This window comes from Nymphaea colorata, chromosome 10, assembly GCF_008831285.2.
Source record: "Nymphaea colorata isolate Beijing-Zhang1983 chromosome 10, ASM883128v2, whole genome shotgun sequence".
Classification (NCBI taxonomy): Eukaryota; Viridiplantae; Streptophyta; class Magnoliopsida; order Nymphaeales; family Nymphaeaceae; genus Nymphaea; species Nymphaea colorata.
The window spans coordinates 10,400,292-10,417,793 of NC_045147.1; the positions used below are offsets into that span (position 1 = coordinate 10,400,292).

The window sequence follows — 17,502 nt, forward strand, 5'->3', positions numbered from 1 at the left end:
CACAATAGGATGGTGAAAATGAGTAAAAGTAAGTAAAGATAAATGAACGGCACATGATATCTTAATACTTCTTTTGGCTCTCTCTAGTTTTATTGCGGTAGTTATTCCCTGTGTGCCAATCATATAAGTTTAGATTTCTAGTTTTGTTTTATTTCTAGTAGCATTTTAAGAATTTATTTAAAAAATTGTTGTAAAATTATGAAACACTAGAATTAGTGTTTTAACTGTCAAACAACCTATTAGAGTGTTCACACTTTCATTATATCAACATCATTTAGGATCAAAAACACTCACATGCAGTTTCCGTTTCGTGGGAAAATGACTCCCATGAAGTATCTGCCATTTACTTGAACTCATGTTCTCTGTCTTTTAATGCTTAGAAATGCATTCTCAATGCGTTTGTGAGACTTGCCGTAAAGAACACCTAATCTCGTACAGCGTTGCTCCTACTCTTAACCTGCAGGTAGAGGCGCAGCAAAAAAATTTTCATGATGAGATGGAATTAAAGTTTTTAAATTTTGTCTGGAATTGAAATATTATTTTTTAAGATTTTTATGTGAAAATTTAAATTAAAATTTTTTTTTTGAGGTGGGGCCAATGCCTACGTGGCCTTCCCCCCTCTCCCTGGCTCGGCCCTACATGCAGGCTGTATAAATAGTTGTATAAATAGCACATTGGTGCTCTACCGTATCGACTCGTATAGACAGCAGAGTATCTTCTCCAGTAAGAACTCGTGATGGCTCATGACAACAGAACGAAGCCGGAGATTTTGCACGACGAAGGCTCCCGTGACGAAGAATGTGGAGGTGGAATGTTGCAGGAGGACCAAGCACAGTTCCTTGCTCGGCTGAGGTCTCGGCTAGATAGGTGAAACGATCATGAGTTCTCGGCAATGTTCAGCATCTTATAGCAACTGGAAATTGTGCATTTTTTTCTTCAAGACTAATATCTTCTCATCTTTTCTCTTCTTGGTAGTCTGGATATTGCTCTGCCGAAGATCGAAATTCGATTTGAGGAGCTAACTGTGGAAGCTCAGGAACATGAGGCAGGAAGAAGAGCTCCTCCCAATCTCTGGAATACTACAGTTAACTTTCTGCAGGTACTTTTAGTAGGTTTATTGTCAGCTCTCAGTAATCGTCGTCTCTTGACTCTACACGTATTGTCATGCTGATGATCCACCCTGAGATCAACATAATGAGAGAAGTTGTAACCAAGTAGGAATGACTTTTCAAGCATGACTGGTCCGCGCCACATAAATGTTATTTTTCTGTGGGGTCGAGGTTCGGCGGACTATTATTGAGCATGTAAACATGAGAGATACACTTTCTATTATTGAGTTCTGGATATTCTTCCATTTGCCCAAATTTCTAAAATTCCTGCAGCTGGAGGACAGCCAAGTTTTATTGTAAAATTAGGTGTAAAAGGCCACGTACAATAATGGTGGCTCCAGGTGCAAGTTTTCTCTAACTCTAAATGTTGGAAGCAGTAATGGAGCCTTCTGGTTGTTAACCGCAAGTGGTTGTTAATTTATTCGACTCCAGTTCATATAATTTTAAAGGAAATGAAAGGTGTGTGATAATTGTATTACAATTTCAATTGACCTTTGTGAAGTTGTGCAATATATACCCAAAATATATACCCAAGGAGGTTGGCGCAATAGATAGGGTGGAGGTTGGGAGGGAGAGAGTTTTCATTTCAAGTTTCTGTGATATCAACTCTCTATGCTAAAAAGATGATATTGATATGAAACATAGTAGAAACATCACTGGAAGCACCAAAAGCATGATATTTTGGGAGAGTATGAACTTCAGCTCTTAGCCAAACAGTAGAATAAAATACTCTTTCTGCCTACATGGAAGTTGGGCCATCCAAATTTGACTTGGATGACATTTATACTTGGTTTTGAATTTATATGAGATCCAGTGTTTATGGCACCAGTTTCGTTGTTTAGTTTAAACTTCTTCTTACTTAGATTATGTGCACATATAAGTTTTAGAATATGAGAACCAATAAATATCAAAACTTGTTAGCGCCACGTTGTTGACAAATATTGAAGAACTATTGACGACCTTTCAACCTGAAGGTCTTCACCCAGATGTCCTAGACGGATGGACAGAGCTCTTATCTGCCCTTGTGGAGCATTTTTGATGTATTATGATGAGTTCACATGAGAATTTTCATGCGTCTGCAGGAAACTCTGATGGGTTGCGTTCAAATTTTTGGGGACAAAAGGAGGACTGTGAAACTCTTGGACGACTTATCAGGCATCATCAAGCCATCTCGGTATGACTTCCCGGACCCAGGCTGACAGGATCCAGAACACATATATCCCATGGGTACCAAATAACGTCAGATCCAATACTAGTTCTCTTGGTATAATAGGTGGTTGGATAAAGTATTGCTCTGGTCAGGTTTATATAGGTCTAGTTAATAGATAGGATACGATTTATGAAATTTCATGTCAGATCCAGGTCCTGCATTAGCTCTGTCTGATTAACATATGCATACTTTTTTCCAATATGAAGGGATAAAACAACATTATTTTGCGAGGCATGGTTCGGGTCCTGTGGATGGTGTTCTTCTTTTGTTGGAGGTATCCACTGAGACCCAGATCTGGATCAGGTTTTGGATTTCCTTGGTCAGATCTGGACACATGCCACCAAAATCTCAGTGGTAGCTCTCCAACCTGTTGGCACCCCTTAATTTGGGCGTTGTTCCCACTTATTGGTCCTGGACCTTACAGGCCCTGGCCGGCCGGCCAGTAAGCAAGTATGAGCGCATTAACAATCCAATCCGGTTCCATTAATCAGATTCAAATATGAAAATTAACTAATCCAGAGCTAACAGAGAACACAACCCCATGGTAGGTATGTGATAAGCACTCGATTCAGATTTAGTTAATGTTTTCCTGTTCCATTGAACTCATTCTGGATCGGATCAGCCAATCTTTCAATCATGTTCCGCATTAATTTAGGAAGGTTAAGATCCAAACATATTCATTCTAACCCGGACTTTATGTTCATATCATATGGTCTGTCCATGTTGTCAGGATGGTTCTTGTCCTAGGACGGCCTGGTTCAGGAAAGACAACCCTGCTTCGAGCACTGGCTGGAAAGCTGGAACCAGGTGTGGAGGTCAAAGGGAGGGTGACATACAACGGTTCGGTGCCGAAGCAGGCAAGCGCATACGTGGGACAGTATGACTGTCACCAGGCCGAGCTCACCGTCAGCGAGACGCTCGACTTCTCGCACGGTTTGTTTGGTGGTGCCTGCACACTTTCTGGTCAGAGTCTGGGGGACCAAATTCTCAGCTTAATTTCCTTGATCGATCTACTGAATTAATCTATATGTAGCATGTCAATATATATAGTTATTAATCTTGACATTTTGAAGTTTTTTCTTTCTTTTCTTTTTTTTTTTTTTGGCGTTTTATGGAGACAAAGTAGGATAACTTTCATTCCTCGTAAAAGTTTGAGAGAGAAGCAAACTTGTTCACTGCCCATGTTTCTGACTGTCTTTTTGAAGAAATTCTACATGAAATTTCAATACGAGAAAAAGAAACGGGGGCCAGACCTGATCCCAGAATTGATAATCTTATTAAGGTAAGTATTTTGTGTTTAATATCACAATTATTCTTTTGCACTTTCATCTAATAAGCCACAATCAGCTTTATATTTATATTGTGATGTGAATTTCTTCTGCAGGCTGCCGAAGCTAATGGAAGGGATGTAGCCACGCATTACATGATCGAGGTAGCCATGTTTGCAATTAACCCTGTGACTTTGAAGCCGTTTGGCAATAGTAACATATTATTACTATCTCATCAATGTGTTCTAAAGAATGGTGCAGATTCATGAAACACTTATTAGTATTTTATGAATCTATCATATTTTTTGGAATATATTTACGAGACAGTAACAGTAACAGTGTGTTGCTGTTGCCAAGCGACCGCTTTTGATTCTCAGTGTTCTCAACAAACGTGTTTTTTATTACTAAGCGGCATGGAATGTGGCTTATTAGCATATGAGGACCTTGTTAAAACTTGTTTCAAGAAAGGAAAGGCGTTTCGGAGAATTTTTATGCTCATAATGCACTGGTTGATGCTTATGATTTATTTCAGATGCTTGGCCTCTCTACTTGTGCACATACAATCGTAGGTGACCACATGAGGAGAGGGATCTCAGGAGGCCAGATAAAGCGCCTTAGCATTGGTACCAAATCCTTTGCTTGTGTCTCCCTTTTCTCTCTCTCTCTCTCTCTCTCTCTCTCTCTCTCTCTAACCATTACAAGGAAAGGCTCAGGCAATACATAGTAGCGAGGTTGAGAATAGAAATTTGCAGTTAAAGTGATATTACAAAAGAAAATTCTTATATGTAAGGGGCAGCAATATGTCATAAACTAAATTATGTAGAGGAAGCAATATATAAGTAGATTAAATTCAGTTGGCTCATGTGAGCAATTGGCAGCACAAGTCCACAAGTGGATCCACCTCCAATGCCCACTGGTAAAGGAGCAGAACAAAATAGCCACAACCTCATTTTCAATGAGATCCTAAAATTACATTTTAGAATACTAAAAGATCACACAAATAAATCTCAAGTCCCAGACCATCAAAGAAATCCTAAACATAGAACCGGGACAAACTTAATATAGATATCACCCTCCTCTAACCCAGTTTTGGAAAAACTAAGTTTTATGAAATTATGTTTTTTTTTAATGAGTTGTGAAAACTTTGTTTTTTTGTTTTGAGTGTTAACATAAAGTAAAGAACCAGGTTTTTTACTTCCTTTTACACAACAATGTTTTGTGAAAACTGGGTTTCCTTCAAGCCTAGCTTAAATGGCAACCAAATACTCTAAACACCTGGTTTAAGCTTTGATTTAAAACTTTCAAAAACCTTATTTAAGCTTTGATTTAAAACCTGGTTCTGAAGTTTCACCCAAACACCATTCTGACCCGTTCAACTTTTGTACATTTGGCGGATTCAAATCCGTTTGCAAACATTTTATCGTGTTCTTGGGACGGGTTCGGGCATCACCTAAGTCCAGGTTTTGATGAAACGGCGTTGTACTTTATAAAACTGCGAGTTATGGTCGAGGTCCCGCGGAGCGTCCAACGGTCGAACCAGCAGACTTCCGCTCTTCTTCTTTCCCGCCGCCTCCTCCTACCAACGGCTGCAGGAGCCCGTTGGAAAAGCCCGCGCTTCTTCTGTTTGAAGAGCAGGCGGATCATACTGGGGATTCGGGCGGCGATGGCGGATTTCTTAGCTGTTCGACCGAGTTCGTGCTTCGGGACCACGGCGAGAGACTGGAGGTTCGGGGAGGTATACCTAGGACGCGTTCTTGAAGAAGGGGATAGAAGGGGAAATAAACGGTTATTGGAGAGGATGGGGCGTTGGGAGGGCCGTCTTTTGTCTGATGTCAGATGCAATGGTGGAGGGGCGAAAGCAGCTTCGCACAATCTAATGGTGGAGGGGCGAAAGCAGCTTCGCACAATCTAATGGTGGAGGGGCGAAAGCAGCTTCGCACAATCTAATGGTGGAGGGTAGAGACTGTCTCTCCCTCGCCGTGAGGTTTTCTCGAGGGAGGAGGTTATGGCGCTCTCAACCTCGAGGGAAGAGGGGAGCGAGGAAGAGTTTCACGATGATGGCTATCTGTTGACGGTTTTTTAGGACTTAGGGTGTTGAGCTTGGAGTTGAATTTGTCATCAGGACTAACATTGGCTGTTCCGCATCTTTGTGTTTGCATTCAGCTGTAGGAGATCCCGTTTCGTAGTAAACCTGTGGGTCGTGGTTCTAGGGTTTTCCCGAGGCTATAGGGGTTGAAAGTCCGTAGAAAATGGTATCCAAAAAAATGTTGTGCTTCATTTCAGGGGAGATGTTGGTTGGCCCTGCCAGAGCCTTCTTCATGGACGAGATATCGAACGGTTTGGACAGTTCCACAACGTATAAGATTGTCGGTTTTCTCAGGGAGATGGCTCATCTCATGGATACAACGGTGGTGGTCACACTGCTGCAACCATCGACGGAAACTTTTGAGCTCTTTGACGACATCATACTCTTAGGCGAAGGGAAGATCATGTACCAAGGTCCAAGGGAGAAGGCCCTCGATTTTTTTGAGTCCATGGGATTCGAGTGCCCCCTTCAAAAGAACGTGCCTGATTTCCTCTTAGAGGTACACTCTTCCAGCCTTTGTCTTTTCACGTGCAAGCTAAGCTTTGGGGCCAATTTACATGTCATATTTTCCTTTTATTAATTTTTTGGTACATCAAACTAGTCAGTCGGATCCTGCATATGTGATCAGCATAAGCCATTCGTCAGAAATGGGGCTTGCAAGCAAGCAATTGTGAACTGAGAGCATGTATTTCAAGAGTTAAAAAATGACAAGTGTGTTCAATCTGCTGAAACTTCATGACTTAAAAGAATGTGTTTCACATAAAAAAACACGACATCAGGTTTAATTCCTAGCGAATACACGATTATCTGCTTTTGCGTCCATGCTTTGAGACCCACGATAATGCTTGTGGTCAATATTCATTTGCATATTTTCTGACCGTCAAGTATCGTCTACTAGAAAAGAATTGATATCGATCCTGAAATGATACTTTGTTGTGGACAAGGTGATGGAATCCTGTGTGATATGAATACCTGGAAATCTTCCCCTTTGCTTGAGACTTGTATTAATTGGTACTTTGTAACACACACACACACACACACACAAACACACATATGCATGCATACATATGCTAACTCTGAAGGACTTGGTGGTATCGTTCAGCATTTGCAAGCTAGGAAGCAGATGCTTTCTTCAAATGGTGAAATAGGTTTTTACTTTTTCTTATGTAACTACATCGTGAACTGAAAGTAGTTCGAATTATATAGTCTAATTCTATGCAAACTTAAGATGACCGCTTAAACAAGCTGAGTGCCTTCTTTAGGTGACCTCTGGAATGCATCCTACCACAATACTGGGCTGGCAAGAACCAACGCTACAAGCATGTTATGTGCCGTGAATTTGCAAAGTCCTTCAAGTCATACAATATGGATCAGTTTCATTATGCTGAGCTACAAAAATCTGCATCTAAAGGAGAACCGATGGCTTTGCAATCAGAGTCATCAGTTGTAAGGAAGAGGGACATATTCAAGATAAGTTTGTCAAGGGAACTGCTGCTGCTGAAGAGGAACAGTGCAGCATACATATTCAAATATGTGCAAATCTTGCTGTTGGCTGCTATTGTAACAGCAACCTTCTCTCGAGGGAAGGAGGAGATAATACCAATTGAGGATGATCTTACCAGGTTGCTGGGTGCCATCTATGCTGGTGTAGTAGTGCTGATGTTCAATGGTGTGGTTGAACTCACCATGATGATCATGAGGCTGCCTGTGTTCTATAAGCAGAGAGATTTGCAGTCTTACCCGGGATGGGCTTTCTTACTACCAGCGGCATTTCTTCATGTACCCATTACATTGTTTGAATCTACCATGTGAGTGCTGATAACCTACTTTTCTATTGGTTTCTCTCGCTCTCCAACCAGGTACACTCATTCTTATGATGCACTTATGACTTTTTTTTCGGTTTCTTAAAAGGTGCAAAGCTCCACCCTAACCCTGAAGTAAGCCAGAACCTTGGAAGCATAAGGGTATGGGTTGGAGGCTTACGCTAAAGGCGGTTTCCCCTAAGTAAACATTAAAAAAAAATGAAGCAATAGGGATAATCTGTAAAAGTGACAAACCCTTGTGTTAACACTGCATAGTCAATAAAATATTGCTATCATGATAAACATGATGGTTCAGAAGGTGCACGTTGTGTTATTTTGGCTGTCCAAATATTAAAGTGACTCACAAATTTTTACACTATTTTGTAGTATGTGGTCAGACAATTTTTTGCCTTATATGTTTACTTTCCAACTATGTCATTTATAACTTATAAGTGATTTTTTTCCTTTTACTAGAAAAAGTTTTCTACATGAGGGAACAACACCTAAGTCAAGAGAGCAATCACTCGCCCAGGGTTGTAAAACCCTGTGGCTAGTACCCCATCACTAGGTAGGAACTAGGAATTAACGAGAAAAGAACAATAAAAAACAATAAGCAAAAACACAAGGAATCTTACATGGTTTGGAGAAAGCCTTCCTACATTTTTTGCAACAACATACAGAAATATGTACATTTTCTTATTTAAAATAGACAATCTTAACATAAAATTTAGCACATGCCTTACAAAAATTTGCTCTACGGAAACTTATGAAACATATACAACAAGAATTATGCTTTATACTCCAACACCTATACATGCTTCCACTTGTGCAGAAAGCTAATGTCCATAGAGCTCATATTGCTTTGGCTAGAGTAACTCTTGCTGTTGTCATTCGAGCAGCTGTGTCCTGACTCCACTATGCCAAAACCCCATGAGGATTTTTTTTTCCCTCTTAAAATCTTTCATATTGCTTTGGCTAGTGTAACTCTTGCTGTTGTCATTCGAGCAGCTGTGTCCTGACTCCACTATGCCAAAACCCCATGAGGTTTTCTTTTTCCTTCTTAAAACCTTTCATATTGCTTTGGCTAGTGTAACTCTTGCTGTTGTCATTCGAGCAGTGGCACCAGGATCCAGGTTGTGAACTTTCACTCCTTTATATGATTATTCATTGACCTTTTTTAATTCTAAAGGCACTTTGGAGAATGACAAACTGACATATATGCATGTTTAAATCCAGTGTCAGCGTGCTGCTAACTCGGCCCACCTTTTCCCACAAAATGAAGGCAGATAAATGTTAGGAATAGGATGGATTTAGACATTAGTAGTCTGACTTAATCGTCTGTCACCCACTCAGGTCTGCAGTTGGATGAGGAAAACATAATGCTGAATCACTATTGCATCAGCTAATTATCTGTTATTTTATATTACTGGTGTTGGATGATCAATCATGTACCTATTTATATCGCATCTGCATGTACAGTCTGAATCTTATAATGTTATAAATAATCAATTGTATTTTCTTTCTTTACCAAACCAAATTAGTGAGGTGTCAGTGTGTCTAAAGTCAGATCTAAATCCAATCTTTTGAAATCTCGAACAGGATTTGACAGCAAATAACTCTAAAATAGTCTTGTGTATTGCAATGGTAACAAGCACCATTTTCTCTGTAGAATTTTCCTTGCACCTTACTGAGTCTTTTGTTACTCCATGCAGTCTGTTCCAGCTATTCTTGGCATGTTGTTGCATACAAGAATCTTCTGTTGCTCTTAATCGCTTCATTGCTGCAATTGCAAGGACCCAAGTTGTGGCCAATATAATAGCTACTGCCATCCTTGTCACAGTTCTCGTTCTTGGTGGCTTTGTTATTTCTAAAGGTATGTTCTTTTCTCCCTTCCAAGATGTTTTTGAGAGCAGATCAGGTCATACTAGTTGTAACTGAACATTAATATTGTTCATTCCACATCTCTGCATCTCACTGAGAATGTGAAAATGGCCAGTGGCACACAATAAATATATTACATGATCTTATTCACCAACTTATACAAAAAAATGGATGAACAATCGAACATCGGATGCAATCACATTTCACCTTGTGTATACTGTGGATCTGGGTGTGGGTGTAACAAGTATATATAATTTTCTATAAAAAACAAAAATTAACAATTAACGAGCTGATTCTATCAATGATTCAATGAAAAAAAATCTATCAACGGTTCAATGAAAAACACCTGCTGCACTTGCAACCACACTCACAGTCTCACACCCACGTCGTGTCGACTCATTATTAAATATTCCATGTTACATAGCATTTCACAGAAGATGTGATGCCTAGCCTGACAGTGGACTAATTGCCCGTGGATTTTTCTCAATCCCAGAAATTTCTAAATGAAGGAGATATGTTTTGCACCTTTCAAACATGATTGATGTTTACTGTGGTGGCTGCACTTGGCACAAGCCATAAAATATTTTTTAGTTGGTGCTTCTTTCATTACCTTAGTTCACATTTAATTTTTGATCCAAAGTATTTATGTATCTTTTGGAGAGACTGAGCTTCAACTTTGTAACTCTATCATGTGTCAGATGATATCCATCCATGGTGGATTTGGGGTTTCTGGTTATCTCCTGCAACATATGCTCAAAATGCTATAGCTGTTAATGAGTTCCTGGATGAAAGATGGAGCATGGTAAGTGGAGATTTTTTTTTTCTGTTGTAGCTAAATCACCTGCAAATTATTACAAACTGCACAGCTCGAGTCTCTTGCACATGCTTGTACAACAAAGTATGTGGATGGGATTACTACTGGAATCAGGGGTAGTAAACAAGTTGAAGCTGAGGATGGGTGCTTATTAGGATTAAGCCTTGACTGCATACTCCAGGTTGCAGAAAAAACTGCTGCTAGGAGAGAAAGGTGGATAAGATGAGCTTGATTTGGCTAAGGGAGTGTGTAAGAAAAAAAAAAAGTCATTCTTGGAAAATTCTGGGAAAGAAATTCAGCATTTGTTTCTCAAAAATTTTCAAGATCTTGTAAATTCAAAAATAAAGAAAAATAAAAAACATGAAATTACAAATTTTTAACTACATTTCCTATAAAGGTATTGGCAAAGAAACAAAGTAATTTTTAAAATTATAAAGAAAAAAAAATGGAAAGTATACATTAAACTACAAAGAGAATTTCTTTTTTCTAGAAGGGGAAAAACGGAAAATGTTGACATGTTATAGCAACGTTGCCTTTTTAGTTGTTTTTAAAATACCACAATAGTTTAGATGGAAATTATCTTTGCTCTTTTTTTAACAATAATTTTGTGCAGTACTTCCAAATATCACCAATATTTTTCAGTATGGCATAAAAGCCGCAATTAATTGCTTGTCCTCTTTGCAGATTTTTACAAGAAACTAACTTATATGTTGGCAGTTAACGTATGCTGTTTTGCCCAATCTGCTTTTCGTTCATTATGATGACAAATGCACATTTTATTATGTATCCATGCGTGGAGATATTGGAAATTTATGATTGAACTGTTGTTTGGGTATGGGAGCAATTAGGAGTATTGAGTTTGATCTGTATCTGATATGCAACCTGACTCAACAAACCTAACTGTTTTCAAATATTTTTTATGTCAGACTTGTTCCACTTACCCTTTTTAAATATGCTGGTCAGTTTGGGATTTTTATTTGCTTAGCTTATAATTTGACTGCAAACTTGAACTTGAGATGTTGTTTAAGTGGGTGGGGCTGTACCCTAGTGGGAGGAGTGTCCCGGCCAGTAACAACCTTGCCATATTAACTGTGACAGTCAATTCCATCTGCATTTGAAGATGTCATGATTATGCTACCTTGTGCAGCCAATTACATTGAGTGCCACAGATGGAGAGTCAATTGGCAAGACTTTCCTCAAAATAAGAGGAATGTTTACAGAGTCATATTTGTTTTGGGTCAGCATTGGAGCCCTCTGTAACTTCTGCCTGTTCTTCAACATGCTTAGTGCAATTGCGTTGACCTATCTCAAGGGTGAGAACCTGTAGCATTTCCCAGGAAATCTTACTTTTCAAAGGAAATTAATGCTTGCATTTTGAACATGACGTGCATGTCCTGTGCACTTACATAATAGGAATCAGCAAAATATTGTGGTCCATTTTAATATAAATATTTTATGGTTCTTGTAGCTCCACAAAAGGCTCATGCAAATTTTGCAACTACGGCTGATAATGTTGAAGTGCATGCCCAACATGGTACCAGCCTCTTATGCTTGATGAATGGATCTCCTGAGTGGCAGACGTCGTTACCTGTCCAACATTTCACTCTTGTTTTCAAGAATATAGACTACTATGTTGACATGCCTTCGGTACATTTTCTAACTTATTGGCTAATTCTGAATTTCTGTTGTCGTATTGTTATTTGAGAACAATTAAGATGGATAGGATTGTTAATATTAGCAGAATCCAGTGTGACGTTACAGTCAAGCAGCATCTAAGTTGACCTGGTTCTGTGTTTTCTCCTGTGTGCATTTTTTTTCTTTGCAAAATCAGGAGATGAGGAAATATGGTTCAAGGGAGAAGAGGCTCCACTTGTTGAAAAATGTTAGCGGTGCCCTCAGACCTGCTTCCCTTACAGCACTAATGGGAGAGACTGGTGCTGGTAAGACCACATTATTGGATGTTTTGGCAGGAAGAAAGACTGGAGGAATCGTAGAGGGAAAGGTTTCCATTGCTGGCCATCCAAAGAAGCAAGAAACTTTTTCCAGGGTCTTTGGCTATTGTGAGCAGAATGATCTGCATTCTCCTTATATTACCGTTTATGAATCCCTTCTTTTTTCTGCATCACTTCGACTGCCTTCAGAGGTCACATCTGAAACTAAAAATGTAATTCTCTCTACTAAGATTTTGATTTGTTAAACTTTGATTGGTTTCTGGTGTGCATTTTGGTATTTCAGTCCAAGGATCTATCTACCATTGAGTGTATGGACTAGCTATATTTGGGTTCTGTTTGGGTCCCTGTAGTCATTATCTTGGAGCTTGTGCATTGAATCCCCGACAGAAGATACTGTTTGGAGGATTAGATGTGGCAAGCTTAAGGAAATTACATGAGATTGGAAGCCTTTTCCAACTCATCAAATCTAGTTCTTATCTCTGTTGACAGTAAGTAGAAACCCCGACATGAACACCTTATCATTCCCATACAAGCATTTTTTGAGTTTGTAGGTAATAATAGACAAAAATATGCCAATTCAGTTGGTTGCTGATACCAATTACCAAAGGGTGGTGGTACAACTAAACATGTGGCTTCCAAATCCTTGATTTGGATTATGTACAATTTGTCATTTCATTTACCAAATGAAGAGCATTCCAATAGAATCTCAGGCAAGTTTTCATTGCATGAGGCTATATGCACTGAACATTGGTCCCAACACTACAACCTTATGATGATATTGGGACTGAACGCCTATAAGAGCACTGATGAGGTAACCATTGATGGCCATAACGTTAGCCATTGATCATTGTCATGGATAGATTTTATTACAAAATTTTGTAATCTTAAGCCAACTGATTCCTTTCATGCTAAGACTATATAGTTGTTAATTTTTCAGTTAATTTGGTCTGGGTTCAATATTGAATCCATTTTCTTCTTGTTTGCACGTTTAGCTGGGTTTTCCAACCTTCACCCCCTACTAATTCAAGAAAACTCTTTAACATTATTAAAGTGTAAGCATGAGCTTTACAGGTATTAGTTTTGGTGCCGAGGTTCGTGGATGACTAAAATGGAATTAGTGGAGTTGAAGGGAATGAAGGGTTCGTTAGTGGGTGTTTCTGGAGCATTTGGTCTCAGTACTGACCAACGCAAGCGCCTTACCATAGCCGTGGAGCTGGTGGCTAATCCCTCCATAATCCTCATCGACGAACCAACAACAGGGCTTGATACACCTGCTGCCAGCATTGTCATGAGAGCAATTAGGACTTTAGGAGAGCTGCTGATACTGGTCGTATGGTCGTTTGCACGATTCACCAACCTAACATACAGACTTTTGAAACATTTGATGAGGTAGATGAAGTTATACATAATTCCTTGAAGCCTGCAAGTAGGCTTGCCACTTAACTCCTTTACTTGATGTCTTATTTGCCAAGACCTTTGATAAAAAAAAGATTCCTGCAGCTGGGACTTTTGAAATCATGCACAGTGTGTCATATTTGGGAAATTAGTTTGGCAACGTAAACAGATCGGAGCCATCAAATGATAACTGGGGCAGCTTCTATTTAGAGGCAGCCTGATGGCCATTTTCATTTCTTAATTTTTAAATGTATTAAAAAGGGCGACTTAAACAGAAAGCCTAAATCCTTGGCCATAATTAAAAAAAAAAAAAAAAGGAAAGAAACCTTTTGATACAACTAAATTTTTGCACCTGATAATAAATAACCTTCTCTCAATAAACCTAGTCTATTGCTAACTTAAGCTGGGGTTGATGTGATCAAAAGACTGAAAATGCACTCAATAATGACAAATTTCAAGTCCTTAATTTGTATTAGCCTCTTTAGCTTTATAGTTTATATTCAATAATATTAATACATGACTAATTATTTTCAAATTGATTATTTCTTTTGTTAATATTTAGTAGCTACATGAAACCTTTTTGTCTTTATACAAGGAAACCTAGATGTGTTACAATAGTTATGCTGTCACGTCATTTTGTAGGCAGTAAAATGGTACTTTTTACTAATTTAACAATTAACTCGTCATAAATATGCTTATGGATTTTTTTGGTAACTGTGAAAAGCATGTGTTTTTAACAAGATAAGCAAAGATGCTGTATTTTTTAGCATTACCATATCCTTAGATGCATTTGAAAATTTCCTTCAAGAAAAAACAGTTCCATTTATTGGATTAATCAGTCTGTGTTAGTTCCAAGGTTTTCATTTATGTATTTCTCATTTTATTTCTTGAACTAGGTTTTCAGAACATTCTTTGCATATGTTTACAGCTGTTGCTTATGAAAAGAGGAGGGCAGCTCATTTACAGCGGACCTATGGGTAGCTCAGCACAGGATATGATTAGATGTTTTGAAGTAAGAAGATATGTATTTTAGCTACTAATAATTTACATGATTAAAACTTGATTTCTTATTTAATTTGTATAAATTTATTGGCAGTCAATTCCAGGAGTCCCCAGTATGAGAAATGGATCCAATCCTGCTGCATGGATGTTGGATGTTACATCTACTGATATGGAATTTGAGCTTGGAATAGATTTTTCTGAACGTTATTGTCATTCCTCTCTGCACAAGTAATGGCAATTATATGCAAAGCCTTTATCTGAGCTACCATTTTCCTTTGTTTTTTTAAGAAGATATTCTCCTGTTCTTATAGATAATTTGAACTCCGCAGGGAAAACATGCAACTGATTCAGGAATTGAGCAAAGCTTCACCGGGTTCAGAAGAGCTCAAGTTCACATCAAGATATGCACAGAGTTTTTAGACCCAATGCATTGCTTGTTACCTAAAACAACAGTGGTCTTACTGGAGGAACTCTGAACAAAACCTCAACCGAATTCTTATCACGCTTATCATTTCTCTTCTCTTTGGCACCATGTTTTGGAACATTGGTTTGAAGCTGTAATCTCTCTCTCTCTCTCTCTCTCTCTCTCTCTCTCTCTCTTGCACACACTTACACACACACACACACACACAAGAGCGTGACTGTGACCACAACTTAACTGTCTTCTTGCAGACATAAAGAGCAGTATTTATTTGACATACTTGGCGTACTGTATGTATCTGCTCTGTTCTTGGGGTTCGTCAACTGCTCTTCAGTCCAACCGATTGTGTGGCTTGAGAGAAGTGTTTTTTATAGAGAAAGGTCGTCTGGGATGTACTCAGCCGTGCCCTATGCCATTGCTCAGGTAACAAGACCCTTTTCATGTATAGATGCAGTCCTTCTCATTGTCAGCAGAATTTTACAGATTGTGAAATGATTTGCAGGTGGGCGCAGAGATCCCTTATATCATAGTTCAAGTGATACTTTTTTCTTTTATTGTGTACTCGATGGTTGGGTTCCAGTGGACACTCATAAAGTTTAGTTGGTTCTTATCCTTCATCTTCTTGGGCTTCATATACTTCACTCTTCTTGGGATGATGCTGGCATCTTGTATGCCTAGCCTTGAGTTGGCAGGAGCTCTCTCTTTCTTCTTCTTTGTATTGTGGAACCTTTTCTCGGGTTTCTTCATCCCCATGCCGGTATGATCTCTCTCTTTCTCTCTCCTGTGTGTATGGAAGTATTTGACCTTTATGTCATAAATATTACCCATATTTAACCAATGTTGCATTGTTCTACCAAATATTCGAAAAAGGTGAAGTTTACGTGAAGTTTTTATGTTTGTCTTCTTTCCTAAAATCATCATGTTTTTGGTATGCTGTAATGAACAGCTTTTTATTGTTTCTTGTTATTCTCAGCTGTATTAATAGTTTTTGTGTTTCTCAATCGTAATGTTTTCTTGGATTTTCCACGAGGAAAGCTCCCTTTTCTAACACAATATTTTCCCCCGCGTAGATATATCAAGGTCTCCTTCCCAAAATGGTCACATTTTACTATGCTACAATGAGCAGTTTCTTTGTAGTTTTCTATTATTGTCGGCTCTATTAATTGTTTGTGTTTTTTAAAACATTGATGGTTGTCAGATTTTCTATGAAAAAAATTGCTTTTGCAAAACATCACAAAATTTCCCCTGCTGAGATGTATCAAGGTCCTGCCTGTGACGTCTGCTGGAACTTGTTTGTTAGGACTCCTTATCTTGGCAAGGCATATTTTGTTTGAAGATATTGACAATGAAAATAAGATGGCTCATTCACATATTCAGGTTAGACTCTACATGGGAACTAAAGTGACTTGCTCTACCAACATTATTTTGAGCTGAATTCAATTGTGTAGAAAGAATTATTGAATACTAAACTTTATGTTCTGGCCACCGGAAATTGATATATCAAATGCTATAAAAACTGAGTGAGTAGTTGACTTAGCAGCTTAATTTAACAACCTTTAATGCTCCTATCGGTTTCTAAGAAAGATGACTGGTTCATGGTGAAGTAATACGAGATAATTTTCGTGCTGCAGATTATGCGTTCCTGGACCAGATGGTACTATTGGTTGGACCCTGCTGCGTGGACTGTTTATGGCCTCATGGTGACCCAATTGAAAGATCGGCCAGAGATTGTGCAGATGTTTGACCAGCAAGGGCAGACAGTTAGAGAGTTCATGGGGGACTACCTGGGGTTGAAGGACGATTTCATCTTTCCCATTCTTGGACTTCATTTTGCAGCCATCTTTACCTTCCTCTTTGTTTTCGCCTTCAGCATCAAGTACCTCAATTTCCAAAGGAGATGAGGCACGTGCTTAAATCTTGTCTTCGCAAGTGTATTAAAATGATAGTTGGGGTCCCTGTTATGTATTTTTGGTTTCCGGAAGATCTGGAAAGAGCATTTCTGCTTTGTTAGTCACCGTTATTAAGTCTTAATGGTGACCCCCATTCTCACTGGAAATTTCTAATAATTTCGCGCCCCTCATTTGTGTACAAATGTAAAGATTCAATTGATTCATCGATATTTAGTAAATTTGAGCACTGTTGCTGGTGGATATCTGCAAAGATGGGAGGACTTCTTTTCCATATCTTGTTTTAGATTTCTTGTTTAATACTATCTACTTTTTTCTTGCATGTGAGGCAGACCCCTAACACGAAAAAATTCGTCCTTTTTTCAGTCAGAGTAAGAACTGTCAATGGATTATCCCCCACTGTGATTCCGATGCCAGACGGCTATGAACATTGATGGGGAAGTGAAATGAGTTATCGGTGCATTTGCTCATATTTGGCTTGTAATTCAGGTGCTAATAATAGTGGGATTAGAAGATACGCTTTCAGTCTTGATAAGGAGAGTGGGGTTTGGTTTGAGTGGACCCTTGAACTACTTTTTCCAATAAATGTGAGGAGTGATTAGGAAACATGTTAATGCTGATTTCGAAGTTTAACTGTGAAGAGACTTGAGTGTTT

General features: G+C 38.8%; 1 pseudogene; it reads left to right on the top strand.

Annotated features, from left to right (window-relative positions):
* Nucleotides 1–707: 707 nt before the first annotated feature.
* Nucleotides 708–17,090, top strand: LOC116262600 (ABC transporter G family member 45-like; annotated as a pseudogene).
* The last annotated feature ends 412 nt before the right edge of the window (nt 17,091–17,502 follow it).